Below are 17,535 nucleotides of genomic sequence, written 5' to 3' on the forward strand. Positions count from 1 at the left end.
CTTAAATTCGGAGAAAAAGCAAATAATGTATGATAATAACTTTTTTTCCCACCGTAATATGTGTAAATATAGTATTGACCTAAATTGCTATAAACAAATAGACACAATAGAAATTGTGTCTCATTCAGATAAAAGTAGAGAACAAATGCTTCAGGTCAGCAAGGTGGATGGGGTGAGGAGAGTGAATAAGTTATTCAGTCTTTTAGGAACCCAGACTTAGAGCAAACCCACCATCTTCAAAAACCAGCCTCCAAGATGTCTTCTGCAATCCCGATTGAACAGAAAGAAAAATAGCATAGAGGACAACACAAACAATGTTTTAAGCGCCAGGCCTGGAAGTGGCAGACATCATGTCCACACACATTCCAGTGACTAGAATTCAGTTACTTGGCTACAGTAACTGCTGAAAAGAACTCAGATATATGATCACTCAGTTTTCTCTTTTCTGATGTTAACTCTTCTGTTTCCAGAACACTAGTTATTGGCAAAAAGCATACAAATAAATAGGCTAAAAGGCATGTGAATATGTAACTAAATCATATTTATAGAGTAGGGGATTTAATTACTATAGCCTCAACTGGCTTGGCAAATGTATTTTTTATTCTCTTTCTGCTTCACCAACTCAAAAAATCGTTAGCTTTGTTTTTTCTAATTTTGATAGTTGAAGTTATTGTCTTTGTTAATTCATTCTAAATTTATGGTTGGATATTAACCTCATCTTACCTGAGCCCTAAGTCCACTATTTCAAGTTTTGGCAGAAACTCAAATTTGCCTAACTGGATTTTAGAATTTTTATGGAATAATGATTTCTATGTGTCTTCTGTCCTTCTCTCTCCACCTTATGTGTGTTACCTGAAGTCATCCTATCTTGTTCTTCTGCATTGAATGTTGGATGAAAAAAAGGACAAATTCTCTTTCTCATTTGTAAGTCTTTATATTAAGTGAAACTATATGCAAGGACCTACCACTTAGGTGGTAGCCCTGAGAAGCACTGCAAGGACCTACCACTTAGGTGGTAGCCCTGAGAAGCACTGATAAAATTTAGATAATGACATGATAGACTTCAAGTTAATGCTGTAATGGGATGAGACTTTTGGGGTAGAAAAGAGAATTTTTCATATGGGCAGGATTTGAATATTTACGGCCAGAGAACAAATAGTAGTAGGCTACAATTTCAGACAGCTACATATCTCTCATCCCACAAGCTTTTCTGCAATGTGACATTAACATCCCTCTATAATAGTAATTAAATGTATAGGATAATGCAAAATTAAGAAAATATATATGTCACATACTTACACTGGCATCTAAATCCTAAATTAAACTATACCCGTTGTTGACAGTACAAATGAAAAACAAGAGGATGTAAAACAAATATCAAAGCAAGTTTTTTTTAAAGATTTTATTTATTTACCAAGAGATAGCAAGCACGGGGAGGGGCAGAGGGACAGGGAGAGAGAGATCTCAAGCCCACTCCATGCTAAGTGTGAAGCCGGAGGTGGGGCTCAATCTCACGATTCTGAGATCATGAACTTTCAGGGAATAATTGGTTATTCTCAAATATATAATAATGGATATATAATAAACTTACACTTATTAATGGTACACTTACTTTATTGAGCTTATTAACATCTGTATGTCTACAAGTAGCTATTGTCCACAGGAGCCTAAATATTTGCAGGTTTTTTTCCTTAATTTTCAGTCATATGAGGAAAGCGAAAGAATTATTTATTATGTTCTCCATAGATTTCATGAATACATTAAATAAATACTCAAAAATGATTTACATACACACACATACACATGTTGAAAAATCAGAGACAGCAAATATGTTTTATAAATTATACATGATTAACATTAATAAAGGCAAATTTCTTTAGTACTGTCATTTTCTGCTTTTATTACACTAAACAGATCCTACTTATGTGCCCAAAAAGAAAGTGTTTTCAATCAGAATGTATTGTAAAGAGAAAGCAAAAAACAGTTTGCAATTTTTCATTTGATTTTAACGATTACAAGTTTCTGCTTATTACAATACAGCATTTTAATAGTTGAACAGAATGTGTTTTGTATCTCTAGGTAGACAAAATAGAACTGCCTCAAGAAAAAAAATTATTAAACACCCGCCCCAAGACACATGCTGAACTCAGAATTACACAGCATGCACCTAGTCTCCGAAGATTGTGATTTGCTTTTCAGTCCAATGTTTCCTGCTGCTAAGGAAAAAAAAAATGTAAGCTTTGTTTCATGAGAAAGCTTTAGCTGGAGAATTACTGCACTACCATGATTACTCAGTGAAATATATTGCATAATCTACAAGGTAGCAAGAAAACATTAGGTTTGGAAAATAAAATGATCCATCTGTTGGAAAGTCATACTCATGCCTCCTATGCAGGTGTAGATACCTGTGCAGTTTACCGCATTCTCTCAGAAACATCCGGACTCTGAAGGAAGTTCCCACAGAGAAGTATGTGTATCCCAGCAGTGTGCAAATCATTTCTCTTATCTAATAATCTCTTACAAATATACCTTTGCTTGTTCTTTGACTTTCCTAAAAGGTGAAACGCAGCATGGGGCATTCATTTTGTCGCCAAGTTTTTTTCAGGAGTTGTTTGTTTTTATGCTGTTAAACCTGAGATAGGAGTTCATGATTCCATGAGAGAAAAGAAAGCAACATTCATATTAAAATGCTAAGGAAAATAAAGTTTCTCATGTTTAATTCCTTCTTTTTTTTTTTAAAGAAGCAGGAGTTCTTCTGACTGTTTTACATAGGACAAAAAAGGTGTTATTCAAAATGAGTTATACAAGAAAAATACGTGTTAGTTAAAATTAAAATGATGAAATAGTTTTGAAATACTACTTATTTCCATTACTTCCTAAATATTAAGGATAGCAGAAAACAACACATGCACGCAGTGTGTATGAACTACTTTCCAAATCAAACTTTAAAAAGCTAGAATTAGTTATGCAAAACTATTGATAAGTCCTTTACAACATGTCCAATTACCTTCTACTATAGCATCTAAGGGAACTAGTAATTTAATAAACATCAATTAATTAACATTATTGCTCAGGTTACATAAAATATGTAACATTGATATAAATGTTCTGGATAAGTTCTAATATAATCAGAAAAGGTAATACTTTTCTGCCCTATCATATGCTTTCTAAATTATTTTTTAAAATTTTGAAGACTCCTCTACCAAAAGAAATCTAATTAACAGAGAACGATATACTTATTTTATTTAAAGTCTTCAATTTATTTATTTTTTTAAAGATCTTATTTATTTATTCATGAGAGACACAGAGAGAGAGGCAGAGACACAGGCTCCCTACAGGGACCCTGACTCAGGATCATGACCTGAGCCAAAGGGAGATGCTCAACCACTGAGCCATCCAGGTGCCCCTAAAGTCTTCAATTTAAATAAACATACGTTTCTGTTAAATTTCCTTCTGTTAGCTAATTAAATTAATTTGAACTATACTTAGAAACTCTAAAAGATTGCTGTGATGAGTTAGAACTTTTAAAAAATTAGCAATGTAAATAGTAATATTCCAGTATCCATGCCACATACTTTGCCTTTTTTTTTTTGCTACAGTCTTAGAGAGCATTGGTATGGTATATCTGTCTGAGAAATGCATATGATTTCAAAATATTGATTAAAAAAACAAATTAGCAAGCTATCACTATGAATTTTTCTCATTCTTTCCATATTCATTTACATATTTTCCTGATTCCTCTTTTTCATTATCTCTGTCTTCCGTTATTTGTTCCATTTCTTTTGTTGCCACGGTGTACTTTATAGATGCCTAGGCTTAACAAATTTTAATGGTAACAGCCTGGGAATAAGTTCCCCTGAACACGTGCAGGAAGGGGGATAGGAAATAGCAGTTATAGACAATCCTTGCTAGACAGACCTGGAGAAAAATCAGAATCCCACAGACCTTTTCTGTTTCTGAAAATGAGGATATGTAAATAAGGCACTTGTTTATTAGATGATTAGCTTTTTTTAATGTCTAAATATTTTAAAAATTTTAATTCTAGTATAATAAGCATATAATGTTATATTAGTTTCAGGTGTACAATATAGTGATTCAGCAATTCCACACATTACTCAGTGCTCATCACAATAGGGTACTCTTAATCCCTTTAAGTGAAAGGATTTTAAGAAAGAAATAATTTAGTCTTGTGAGTCCACTGTGTGTTGGGCATTCTCAAACTATGATTCAGTTTTCATTTGTGAAGAGAACCATGCTGCCCACCTTTAAATAGTAGACTTTTAATAGCACAGAATGTGTTCATGAGGAGTAATGTTGCATAAGTGGATAAAGTATTTTTGAAGGTATGTGTCATTTTCATGAAGGTGTTAAAAGAATTTTAATACAAAGTTCATGTGTTTCAATTTTTATATTGTGAAGTTTAAGAAAAACCTCCCTATAAAGATCTTTTCAACATCTGAGAATACTTTTTTGTTCTTGATTATATGTAACACTGCAGAGCATTGATGTTATTTAATTATAAAGACTTTTATAAGTCACAAAACAATTTCCTTCATGTATGAAGTGAAAGAAAAATATAATCATACAATTTAGGAAAATATTATTTAGAAATTCTTGCAGTAAAATCTCTACCTGGAAAAATAAAAAGCAGCCTGAAAAAATATTATAATGGTCTTGAAGCTTGCAACAAATAACTGCACATTTTAGCTAAAATAAGAAACAAAGACACAAAAACATGCCATTAGCACAGATTTTTGACTTATTTTTAAATATTGCTGCACTTCTAAAAATAAAACATAATACATAGACTTCCTACAGAGATAGAAGATTAGAAGAATATTGAAAAATCTCCCTTCTTCGATACTTAACAAAATGAAGAAAAATAGTAAAAATAACAAAATTCACCAGCAGGATCTAAACTATGAAAGAGAATAATGAAATGCCCAAACTAAAAAAGTAGTAGCCATTAAAAAACACAGATGATCTCAGTTAAAATAAAAAGTATCATCCTTGCCACATCTCCTCCAAAAAGCAATACTTAGGAAATGATGAGACAAGAAAATTCTGGATATTCTCAACAACACTTTATAATTTTGAGCAAAGCTAACTAAAGTGATTCATCAGCCCTGGGAAAATCAGAATGAATCCAAGAAAGTAAAAATAACTTATATGATGCAGGGAAACATCAGCAGAGTGGGAAAATATCACCAAGATTTTCCATACTCCAGGATAATAAGAGAGTTAAGTAAAAGATCTAAAAACTATGAGAATGCTACAGTTTTTGCTGGGGTGGTGGACCTTGACATGGAATTTAATAAAACAATAAGAAAAAGAACCCAGCTCAGATTACACAGAGCTGCAGCTAAGGCCTAGCCCTTTCACAGTTCATTCTTTTATTCATTATTTCACCATTCTTTACTGAAAATCTGATATATGTGGCACTATTCTAGGCAGTGAAGAAATGGTAGTAAACAAATCAGATAAAAATATCTAGTTTGACAGAGTTTATAGTATCATAGTTAGAAACAACTTTTTAAAAACTATTTTAAATATTTTATTTTTCTTTATTTAAGAGAGAGAGAGAGAAAGCAAGCAAGTGGGAGAAGGAGCAGAGGAAGAGGGACAAGTAGACTCTGTGCTGAGCATGGAGCCCAAGTCAGGGCTTGATCTAAGGACTCTGAGATCATGACCTGAGCTGAAATCAAGAGTCGGATGCTTAACTGACTGAGCTACCCAGGTGGCGCTAGAAACAACTTTTTAAAACAAACAAAACCAGGGATCCCTGGGTGGCGCAGCAGTTCAGCACCTGCCTTTGATCCAGGGTGCGATCCTGGAGACCCGGGATCGAGCCCCACGTCGGGCTCCTGGTGCATGGAGCCTGCTTCTCCCTCTGCCTATGTCTCTGCCTCTCTCTCTCTCTCTCTGTGACTATCATAAAAAAAAAAAAAAATTTAAGACAAACAAAACCAAATAAGTCTTCTCAGAATAGGATAAATGGATTGGAAAAATTAAAGGAGAGAGAGAAGATGACAAATGAGCAAAGGTTGGAAGAAAGGGAATGAACCACGTGCACAAGTGAAGGTGAGATTCTAAGCAGCATACTCAGTAGGTGCAAAGTCAAGTATGAGAAAAAGCCCCAGCTAGACAATGTTACCTATATGGAATGAGCTAGGTGGAGGTTAGAAGGTGAGACAAAAGAGTAATTGGGTCGGAGGTGGAGGTAGGTATATGGCATAAGGCCTTATACCATTATAAATATTTTGGCTTCTAGATGGAATAAGAAGTGAAGCTATTGTGCATGGTGAACAGAGGAAAGACTTAATCTAAGTTATAATTTAATTGGCACATTCTGGCCATGATCCTGAGAAATAGACATTAGGAGGAACACGTGTAGAAGCAAGGAGGTTATAACAATAATCCAGAGAAAAGAGGATGACATGGTAGCAGCTGAGATTACGAAAAGAGGTTGCAATTTGGATATATTTGGAAAATTTTCTGAGTAGATGAAGATGTGAAAGAGAGAAGCCAAACCGGGAGTTTAGCTTTGGATATGGAAATTTTGAAATGCCCATTAGACATCCAAATGGAGATTTGATGTTTGGAGTTTAGTGAGAAAAGGCCCAAGAATTTTGGCATCAGACAGGGCATCTAGCCCAAAAGGGATCTCACCTGCTTTGCCAAATAGCCCTGCTACATCTAACTGCTAGATGTACATCTAACTGCTAGTTAGACTAACCATCTAAAAGTGCCTCCTGGGATTAACCAGTTACCCAGGCCTTGAACTGCAAAACAGCTAATCAACTGCTTAAACTGGCCCACAGACCAGAGACAAAGCAAGATAAGAAGCAAAAAATTAGTAACCCAGGCTGAGAATAAGGCTGGTGGCAAAGGAAAATTCCCCACCAAGAGGCCACTTATCTTTCCAGTTGGGGTTAATACTGTCATCACCATGGTGGAAAACAAAAAGACTCAGCTGGTATTGATTGCACATGATGTGGATTCCCTTGAACTAGTTGTCTTTGTGCCTACCCTGTTTGTAAATTGGGGGTTCCGTAATGCATCAAGGAGAAGGCCATGGTAGGGCATCTGGTCCACAGTAAGACCTGTGCTATTGTCACCTTCACACATGTTAACTTGGAAGACAAAGGAACTCTGGCTAAACTGGTGGAAGTCATCAGGACCAATTTCAATGACAGATATGATGCAATCCACTGTCATGGTGGAGGCAATATCCTGGGTCCAATGTCAGTGGTTCACATTGCCAAGTTGGAAAAGGCAAAGTCTCAAGTAGCGGCCACCAAATTGGGCTAAGTATACACTGTTGAATTTTCTGTGCATTAAATGCTAAGTGCTAAGTGTACACTGTTGAATTTTCTGTGTATTAAAAAGTAGTTCTCTTTCCAAAAAAGAGAGAGACAGAGAGAGATCCGAACTGGAGGTAAAACATGTGACTTTATCCACATAAGAATATTTAAAGCTGATGCCAAGGTTGTGCAATGGAGAAGAGAAAGTTGAAAAAAACATAACCTAAGAGAACTCCAATAAGGGAAATCAGAGGAACCAGAAAAGGAAATGAAACATATCTGGTGAATGAAGTAGGATGGTGTCCTGGATGTCATGCACAGAAGTTTCAAAGAAGGGTGTCAAGTACTACAGTAAATGCTGTTAATAGGTAAGATGAGGATTGATACTTCACTAATGGACTTAGCCACATGGCAATTACTGTTGGTCATGAGAAAAGTGGTTTCTGCACAAACGTACAGTGTGAAAGTCTCCTAGGTCCAAGAGAAAATAAGAGGAGGCGAGTTGGATAAAAGGAGTATAGAAACTCTAAGAAAATTTGCAGTAAATGACGACAGAGACACCTAACAGTGATTGGAGGGGATGAGAGGTGAAAGAAATGCTTTTTAAAAATGTGATATATAAGTTTGTCTGCTGCTGGGGTGATCGAGAAGAAAAAGAAGTTAATGAAGAATGGGAGAGGAGAACTACTGAAGAGATGTCTTTCTGTGAGAGGGAACCTGATCTAGCACACATTGAGGGAGGAGGCTTTAGACGGGTACAGGACACACTCATAAATACTACCAAACATGCAAGGGGAGAAAGTATGTAGATCATAGTATTTATCCTTTAAATATAGTAACAAAGAAAATAGTCTTTAGAGAGTGGAAAATGTGTCAAGGATAACTCAGTTATATAAATCAGAACAAATATAAGATCTGAACAAAGCTGCCCATTTTAAGATTTTTTTTTAAATCCGAAATTACATAGCCTATGTAAACTATTCAAATGTACCATAATAGGGAAAAAGGAAAAGAAAGAAAAGGTTTGAGATGGGAGTGATGAAAAAGACAAAAACAAACAAAGAATGAAACATTACATGCAAAAACACAAACAATTTACATGAAACATAATCCAAGGGCTAAAAGCCTATCCTCAAGAACATTTGAGATATAGAAGAATTTAGATAAATTAGGAGTTGAAATGGCCCACAGAGATAACATGAAAGGCAACAAAACGAGTTGAAACATAAGATTTCACAGCTAAGGAAATTGAGAGGCAAAATAGTAAAATTGAACTGTAGGTTAGCAATAGCAAGAATCAGAATGAATGTGATACAAAGTCAAATAAGTGACATAAAGAAAATATTTGAGGCAATTATAAAAAATTAACAGAAAATAGAAACAGATATTAAAGATTCTCATTGAGAGATAATGCAAGTAGGCACACTAAGAGGATCAAATATGTAAAAATTACTTAATGAAAATCTGGTAAATAGAATCTTTTAAAAAATTTAAGAAATAGAATAAAACTATACCCTCTGACATGAAGAAAGAAATGGATCTGAAGATATCGCACTATACACAGAAAGAATATTAACAAATGACATAAATTCTGGTTAAACTATTCTGTATCCATGATAAAGAATGACTTGGGCATAGAAGCAGGAAATGCAAGTCAACCTCAAGAAGGAAAAAAAAAAATTAAGCTTGCCTTAAATTTCATCAAGCAATATTTAATGCCAGAATACATAGAAACAGTGTTTTCAAACTTCTGATAAGAAAAAAGATGTATGAGTGAAGATCAGAAAGTTACCTTTGGATCTAAAGACAAATGTCAAATGTTTACATACATGAGACAACACATGAGCGCCCATGAATTCATGGACGGTTAAAAAATTAACTATTTAGTATTTAAATTGAGACAATCAAAAGACAATTCAAAAATTGAGAATTCAAAAAATGTTTTTAATGATATAAACATAATTAATAAAGGGATGATGGTAAGTAATGAATTATTTTAGGGAACTAGGGAAAATCATCTAGAAAAGTTAGGGTTACAGGACAGTCTATAATGTAAACCCTGACAAAGAAAAATAGCACTAACATTAGAATTAGGGGAACGAATGATAAAATGTATAACTTTAACTTATGGAGGGGCTCACTACATGCACAGTGGAAGCATTTATACCACAGAAATAGTTTATATTTCTTGTTTATATTATATAAATATTTATATATTTATCTATATATTATGTTTATGAATAATTTAGATTTCTTTCTATGGAGGAGATTCCATATTTTTCCAATGCTTACTTTAAAAAAATATCTATTTGAAAACAATTAGAACAGCAAGAAACACAATTAAAAACATTTATTTAATGGCTGTTTTCTCCTCCACTACACAATTAATTGAGCAGGGACTATGTCTATTTTACTCACAGGTACTAAATGCCCCTCGTCTCCCACCACTGATACTTAAAGTCTAGATCCAAGAATTCACTGAGGACAGAAAAGTTGTGATAGTTAATTCTATCATTGAGTATTCATTTATAGCTGAAATAATTATTTATAAGATGTTCTTATATGCTATTTGGTTACCCAGGGGGATAATTAAGTTAACAAAAGATTATAAATATTCAATTCTTTTGTTTTTATTTTTACTTATTTTTTAACTGAAAATAAAATGATACTTAATATATAGATAAAAAAATTAAATGATACTCATTATGTTTTACAAGTTTGGTTTTTAAAAACAGATTTGAGGGCAGCCCTGGTGGCGTAGCAGTTTAGCACCGCCTGCAGCCCAGGGTGTGATCCTGGAGACCTGGGATCGAGACCCATGTCAGGCTTCCTGCATGGAGCCTGCTTCTCCCTCTGCCTCTCTCTCTCTGAATAAATAAATAAATCTTTTTTTTTTTTTTAAATAAAAACAGATTTGAATTCACAACAGGTCTTAACAGACAGTGATTTCAATAAATCAGGCAATCCAGAACACAATGTGCAGGTATAACAATTATGTGATGACTTCTTAATAATTCAAGGAGATAAAGACCTTTTACAAATATGGAAAGAAATTAATCGTCCTACAGTATTAACTCCTAAAAGCTATTAGCCTTTATAGACTACAATATTATTGTCAGTTTCATACACTTTTACTTTATAAAGAACTCCCGGGGGAAGAAATTTCTGGAGGTTTTCCCAGATACACACAGCTACATTTCCCGAGGTGATTACAACTGCAAAGTATGGCACATCCAAGTCCAGATTCTTATGATCAAGGGGTTTCAAAACCCTCCCCCATCTACTCTTTGGGGTCCGTCATATTCATAAACATTCCTGTAACAGGATAAATCTTTATAATTGTGCCCAGGGCCATTTGGATTCTTGAATTTCCCAAACAGTTTCAAGTTTACTTCATTAGTCAGAAATTTGCTGTGGAACCTGGGGAGATGGGACGGGGCAGTTGCTCTCTGTGGCGACCGCCCTCCATGCTCATCACCTCAAGTCTTTTTTTTCGTTTTGTATACTTAGTTTTCAGGATGATTAATCAGATTCCTGAATGTTAGAATGGCTCATATCAGCTAACAGAATAACTTAAATTTTCAGAATTTCCACCAAATAGTTGTTTATAATCAGCCACAATAGAAGCATTTATACCACAGAAATAGTCAGATGATATGAACAGGAGCTATAGATAATATATTTATATATTTATCTATATATTGTATTTATGAATAATTTACATTTCTTTCTATGGAGGAGACTCCATATTTTTCCATAATGCTTACTTAAAAAAAAACCTATTAGAAAACAATTAGAAAAACAAGAAAAAAGAAAGCATATTTCAAAGTATACCACCTACCTAATCATAATTGTTGTCATAATGCTGTGTATTTTTATAAGCTTTCAGTATGCATGGTTTTAAAAATTAAAATGCAACTTATAATTTTGTTTTCTATATATTACATTGCAACACAAGTATCTCCCTCTATTTAAGTATTCAATACACAACCTTTTAATAAATTAATCCACTACATGCAAATCACAGTGTATACAATTGTCTCGAATTTGTTGAATATTTACATATTTTCAAAAATATTCATAATTATACACAATTATAAGAGTAATGTTTCTGTGCACTTTCCCCCTAGTTTCTGGTTACTTCCTTAAAATGTATCTAGAACTTGGATTATATAGGAAAAGAATATTAACAACTTTAAGATTCTTATTAAATATAACTAAAACCCATCTACAGTTTATACTCAATAATTATGGCTTTGATATCAAACTCACACTTCAGCATTTAAATAAGATTTATAGAACTTAGGAAGGAGAAAGAATGTGGGGGGAAATGAACATCATTGAAAAATAATGAGAAAAATTTAAAAGCACCCATGAGAAATAATGTGAGCAAATAATATCTCTTATAGTTTTTAAATTCTAAGCTATGTCCCATATAACCAATTATTATATTCACTAGGAAAAAAAAGGGTTTTGTTTGGCTAAACTTTCTATTCTCTAGGAATTTAAAGTCTGGATGCTATTTTTATCAATCTATACTGCCATTTGCAAAATAGGACAACAGCCAAAGTCATATACAATGCTCCAGTTTAGAAATGCAAGTGCTTATATGAAGTGTTTATATGAAATTTCCCAGGAGGTTGTTAAAATGCACAAAAAGAAAAAAAAGTATTTGAGGTTTTATTTAAAGAAAAATCCTTTTGCTTTACTAATACAGATCTCCCTCCATTTCCGATGAGATTATGTCCCTACAAACCATCCTAAGTGAAAATGTTGTAAGTTAAAAATGTATTTAATACAATTAACCTACCAAACTTTATAGCTTATCCACACCTGCCAAAACATGCTCAGAACATTTATGGTAACCTATAGTTGGGCAAAATCATGGAACATAAAACCTGTTTTATAATAAAGTGTTGGCTATCTCATGTAATTTACTGAATACTATACTTAAAGTGTAAAACATAAATGGTTGTATAGGTACAAAATGGTTGTGAGTGTACCAGTTGTTTATCCTACTGCATATCACTAGCCTGGGAAAGATCCAAATTCAAAATAAGAAATATGGTTTCTAATGAAAGTGTACTGCTTTTGCACCACCATGAAGTCAAAAATCCTAAGTCTAACCATCCCATGTTGGGGACTAGCTGTAGTTGAAAGCCAAAAGAAAAATCTATTATGTCCCATGGATTACTCAGTGACAACTGTAACATAATGTATTTTGCTGTTTTACAATTCTGAAAGGATATTATTGCCACCACGTGAAAACAAGAAAGTCCAAAATTCATAGGTATTAGGCTTGCTCTTTTTTTTAAGATTTATTTATTTGAGAGAAAGGGAGAGAGAGAGAGAGTGAGAGTGAGAGAGAGCGAGAGAGAGCACATTCCCTGTGCCCAAGTGAAGGATGGGGCAGGGCAGAGGGAGAGAAACTCAAGCAGACTCCCTACTGAGCAGGGAGCCTGATGCAGAGCTCCATCTCACAACCCTGAGATCATGACCTGGAGGGGAAATCAAGAGTCCGATGCTCAATGGACTGAGCCACCAGGTGCCCCTAGTCTTCTCTTTTTTAACAGAGCTGAAAAATGAAGTCTGGAGCCCAAGCACGAAAGGTCTGTCACAAATGGAGATATATAACAGGTATTTCTTCATTTAGGTAATTGAGTTGGATCATCAGCCTACAATAGCTAATAAAATAAGAGCGTACTCAGGTACCAATCCAACCAGATGTTCAATCATTTACTTAGGATGAACCCAGAGACAATGCAAAGGGTCTAAAACTCTCTTCTTTTTTCTTCTGGTTTGTCACTCTGGAAAATCCTTGGGAGTATTTTAAATGACCCACCTCTCCCCAAGCAGCATTCCTCCTGTTTTTAACATGATTACTCTTGGGTGCTTTTTGTTCACTATTACCCCTACAATGAATAGCATCAGCAAGTATGTAATCTTCAAGATACTTAATTTATCTAATTCAGAAGATGAAAGAAAACAGAGGTTGAAAGCCCTCAAGCGAAAATGACTTCTGGGGATAATGGTTATTGAAATGATAAGAGTTAAAAAGAAAGGACAATTGCAACAGCAACCAAAACAAAAACAAAAACAAACAAATAAAAAAAAAAAACAAAGAGAGATTTGGGTACAAAGGGGTATAGATTGAGAAAGTCAGATTTTACTGGTTATATGCTAGAAAATGCAAAGATTCTGGGTTCTTGATGGCATTATTTCAATGACTGCACACTGAAACTGTGCACTAATATTGTTCTAATAATGAGTCATCTATTATTAATATGTAGTTTCAGCACCTGGTCTATAATAGTTGTGCCAACTTTGAATAATCCACTTTACCTTTCTTATTCCTCATCTCTAAATGTAAAAATAACCTGACTATAGGTCAGTTCTACTGTATCATGCAACTGGAGAAGGCACGCTGTATTCCAACTAAGTGGTGCCCCTAAAGTCATGCAATGGACAGTCCTTCCTTAGATATTTATGTTCATTTTGAAGAATTTTTTATAGAAAGTTGATTAGCTACTATTTTTACTGTTTTCCCCTTACTATCACCGTTAGCAATAATATGCTTTGAAAGCAATATGTTCAATACAGCAGATAAAATATTTCTCAGCATCTGAAATATACATATTCTTCTATATACAGTGTTCATTCATTCAACAGACTTTTAAAAAATCTCTAGCATGTTCCACAAAATGAGATTACAAAAATGAATTACACACTCTCATAGTCTTCAAGAAGCATCTTAATTTGAGGCTATCAAACTTCAAATCACATAACTAATTTGCCTTCTTCTGGTTATATGCTCACCAAACTATCTTTTGATTTTTTATAAGTTAGTTACTCACATGGCACCTAAGGAGAAAATGTGCCTACTAGGAGACTCAAGTATCTGGTCTCCCAGATAGCTGTATTTCTTATTGTAAATTTATAGACTGACACCTTGATTATAATTAGGCTTCCCATGTAGCTTTCCTTTTTTGGTACTTTTAGCAAATTATAGGTCTTATTGTAAATTGATATTTGAATTTTATATATCTTTCTCCTGAGACTGGTTAACATGAATCTGTCTATGAATTCCATCTGCCCTGGGCATACTAGAAAATAAAATTTCTGAAATAAAATAGCTGAGACTCAGATCCTGAGTAATGGTAAATTTACTAAGGTATGCCACATTTTAAAACCTCTTGGGTGTTACCAACTTGAGTTTCTCTGTGTAACTCACCTCTTCCTTTAGATTAGTTGAACCAATTTCATATTTTATGGTAAATAAATTAAAATATTAGGTTAAATACTGAGATTTCTGAACCAATTATACTTTTTTGTATACAAAATTATAGCTCTGAACAATTTATTTCCTATTAAATTGTATATTTCTTTTGGATAAGTAAATACTTAAGGCACATTTAGTCAACTGCTTTTCCTACCTATGATCCTTAGGCCTAGTAACTATAACCTTAAATTCAAAAAAAAGGGAAATTCTAATTTATACTACAGTTTTTAAAAACTGTAGTTTAATAAGTTATGATAACAAAAACTTGGATTACAAATTACTATTTAAAATACATTTGTGAGGAGGAAAATATAGAACTTTCAACCTACTTTTGTCAGTAGTGATCAGCATCACATTAATATCAACCCCAATTTAATCAGTCAAATTGGTGGTAGAAAGCTAAAAACAAATTATAAAAAAATATGCTCAATAGTAAACATAAAATAAGATGACAGGAACAGTATCAAAAATATTATGAATCATCACCTTGATGAATAAGCAAAATCTTGTTGTTGTTTATTTGTTTATTTATTTATTTGTTTGTTTGCTTATTTATTTGAGAGACAGAGAGAGAGAGAGCATGAGCATGTTGGGGGTGAGGCAGAGGGAGAGGGAATTGGGAGAGGGAGCATCTCAAGCAAAATTCCACACTAAGCAAATTTCATGACACTGAGATCATGACCTGAGCCAAAATCAAGAGTCCGACGCTTAACCAGCTGAGTCAGCCATGTGCCAAGTTTTTGAAATAAAGCAGAGATCCTCTCTGGTAGACATTTATGTAGCTAACCCTAGTACTTTCCTTTCTGTGCCTCTCAAATACATAGTAGGATTTCATCATCTGCCCCATTCACCCCTACTCTGGATTAATGGAGTTATATAATTAGTTCTTCCCAATGGGTTTTAAGTGGAAGGGATGTTTATTGAGCATTTAATGGATGATATAAGACCCTACAGAGCATTATTTTCCCTCTGGCAGAGTGACTGGCAATGAGGCAGTGGGTCCTTTTACTCTGGATCCCTGAATATTCACAATGAGAAGAGGCCCCTGCTCACCTGTTATGGACATCTAAAATGTACCAGATATAAATTGTAATTTTTTAAGCCAATGAAATATGGAAATTATTTGTTAACATACTCTTGCTTAATATATACATTTCATATTATGTTAAAAAAATAATTCAGATAAAGACTGTTTACATGAGGCACCCTTAAAAATAAGCCACAAAGGAGATCCCTGGATGGCTCAGCGGTTTAGTGCCTGCCTTTGGGCCAGGGCGTGATCCTGGAGTCTCGGGACTGAGTTCCACATCAGGCTCCTTGCATGGAGCCTGCTTCTCCCTCTGCCTGTGTCTGTACCTGTCTCTGTCTCTGTCTCTGTCTCTCTCTCTCTCTGTGTCTCTCATGAATAAATAAAATCTTTTTAAAAAAGCCACAAAAAATAAGAATAAGGAGGTAAGATAACACAAAAGAAGTAGAAATGACAATATTAATAGACAAATTTCAAGGTGGCAGGCATTAAATTAAAAAAATTATATTTCATTTTTATAAAATATTGAATCAACAAATATAAAATATATTAAATTAGATTGACCTAACAATAGTGTTTCAACATATATGCAGAAGGAAAAAGAATGTTAAAAATGCTAGGAGAAATATAAAAGTCTACCATCATAGTTGGAGATCACATTATCTCCCCACATTGGGTAAAAATTAAAACACATTTGGAAAGAAATTGATGATATCAGTTAATAAAGTTAATGAGCATATATAGTCTATGTATATTAAGAGGCAGTGAAAGGAGATTTTGAGTAAATTTAATGGATTATCACAATAAATTAACCTAATCTAATCGATGACACTCTTACATTGTTAACCCTTACATACATACAAACATACACTCACAGCAGGCTTTGGGGTCAGGGGGTGGATAAGAGAGACGATTATCCAGAAAAGAGTTAGAAGCAGGGGCAGAGTGAGAAGTAGAGGCAGAGATAAAAGGGTTACGAAAAAAATACTGATTCAAAGGGATACATGCTCCCTGATGTTTATAGCAGCATTATCAACAATCACCAAATTATGGAAAGAGCCCAAATGTCCATCGACTGATAAATGGATAAAGAAGATGTGGCTTACAAATACATATAAAATGGAATATTACTCAGCCACAAAAGGGACAGAATCTTGGGGGACCTGGGTAGCTTAGTTGGTTAAGCATCTGCCTTCAGCTCACGTCATTATCCTGGGGTCCTGGGATTGACCGTTGAGTTGAGCCTGCTGCTCAGTGGAGAGTCTGTTTCTCTCTCCACATTATTTTCCTTAGTGACTATACTGGTTTGCATCCCCACCAACAGTGCAAGAGGGTTCCCCTTTCTCTGCATCCTCACCAATGCCTGTTGTTTCCTGTGTTGTTGATTTTAGTTATTCTGACAGGTGTGAGGTGATATGACATTATAGTTGTGATTTGTATTTCCCAGGCGATGAGTAATGTTGAGCATCTTTTCATGTGTCTGTCAGTCATCTGTATGTATGTCTTCTTTGGAAAAATGTCTGTTCATATCTTATGCCTATTTCCTAACTGGGTTATTTGTTTTGGGGATGTTGAGTTTTCTAAGTTCTATATATATATTTTGGATTCTAGCCCTTTTTCAGATATGTCATTTGCAAATAACTTCTCCCATTCTGTAGGCTGCCTTTTAGTTTTGTTGATTGTTTCCTTTGCTATGCAGAAGCTTTCTATCTTGATGAAGTCCCAGTAGCTCATTTTTGCTTCCAGAGACATGTCTTGTAAGAAGTTGCTATGGCCAATGTTTTCAAAGAAGTTGCTGACTATGTTCTCCTCTAGGATTTTGATGGTTTCCTGTCTCACATTTAGGTCTTTCATACACTTTGAATTTATTTTTGCATATAATATAAGAAAGTAGCTCAGTGTCATTCTTTTGCAAGTTGCTGTCC

General features: G+C 34.3%; 1 protein-coding gene across 24 annotated transcripts in view; it reads right to left on the reverse strand.

The window, feature by feature from the left end:
- STPG2 (sperm tail PG-rich repeat containing 2) overlaps nt 1–17,535 on the reverse strand; it is a 533,064-nt gene that overhangs the window by 37,989 nt on the left and 477,540 nt on the right. For 3 of the 24 annotated variants that reach the window (XR_003126950.3, XR_003126923.3, XR_007407748.1), the window contains one exon: nt 2,530–2,632. The exons of the other annotated variants lie outside the window; for them this stretch is intronic. The gene's annotated coding sequence lies outside the window, so the exon portion shown is untranslated. The remainder of the gene's footprint in view (nt 1–2,529; nt 2,633–17,535) is intronic. 24 annotated transcript variants of the gene reach the window in all.

Source organism: Canis lupus, chromosome 32, assembly GCF_003254725.2.
Source record: "Canis lupus dingo isolate Sandy chromosome 32, ASM325472v2, whole genome shotgun sequence".
NCBI lineage: Eukaryota > Metazoa > Chordata > Mammalia > Carnivora > Canidae > Canis > Canis lupus.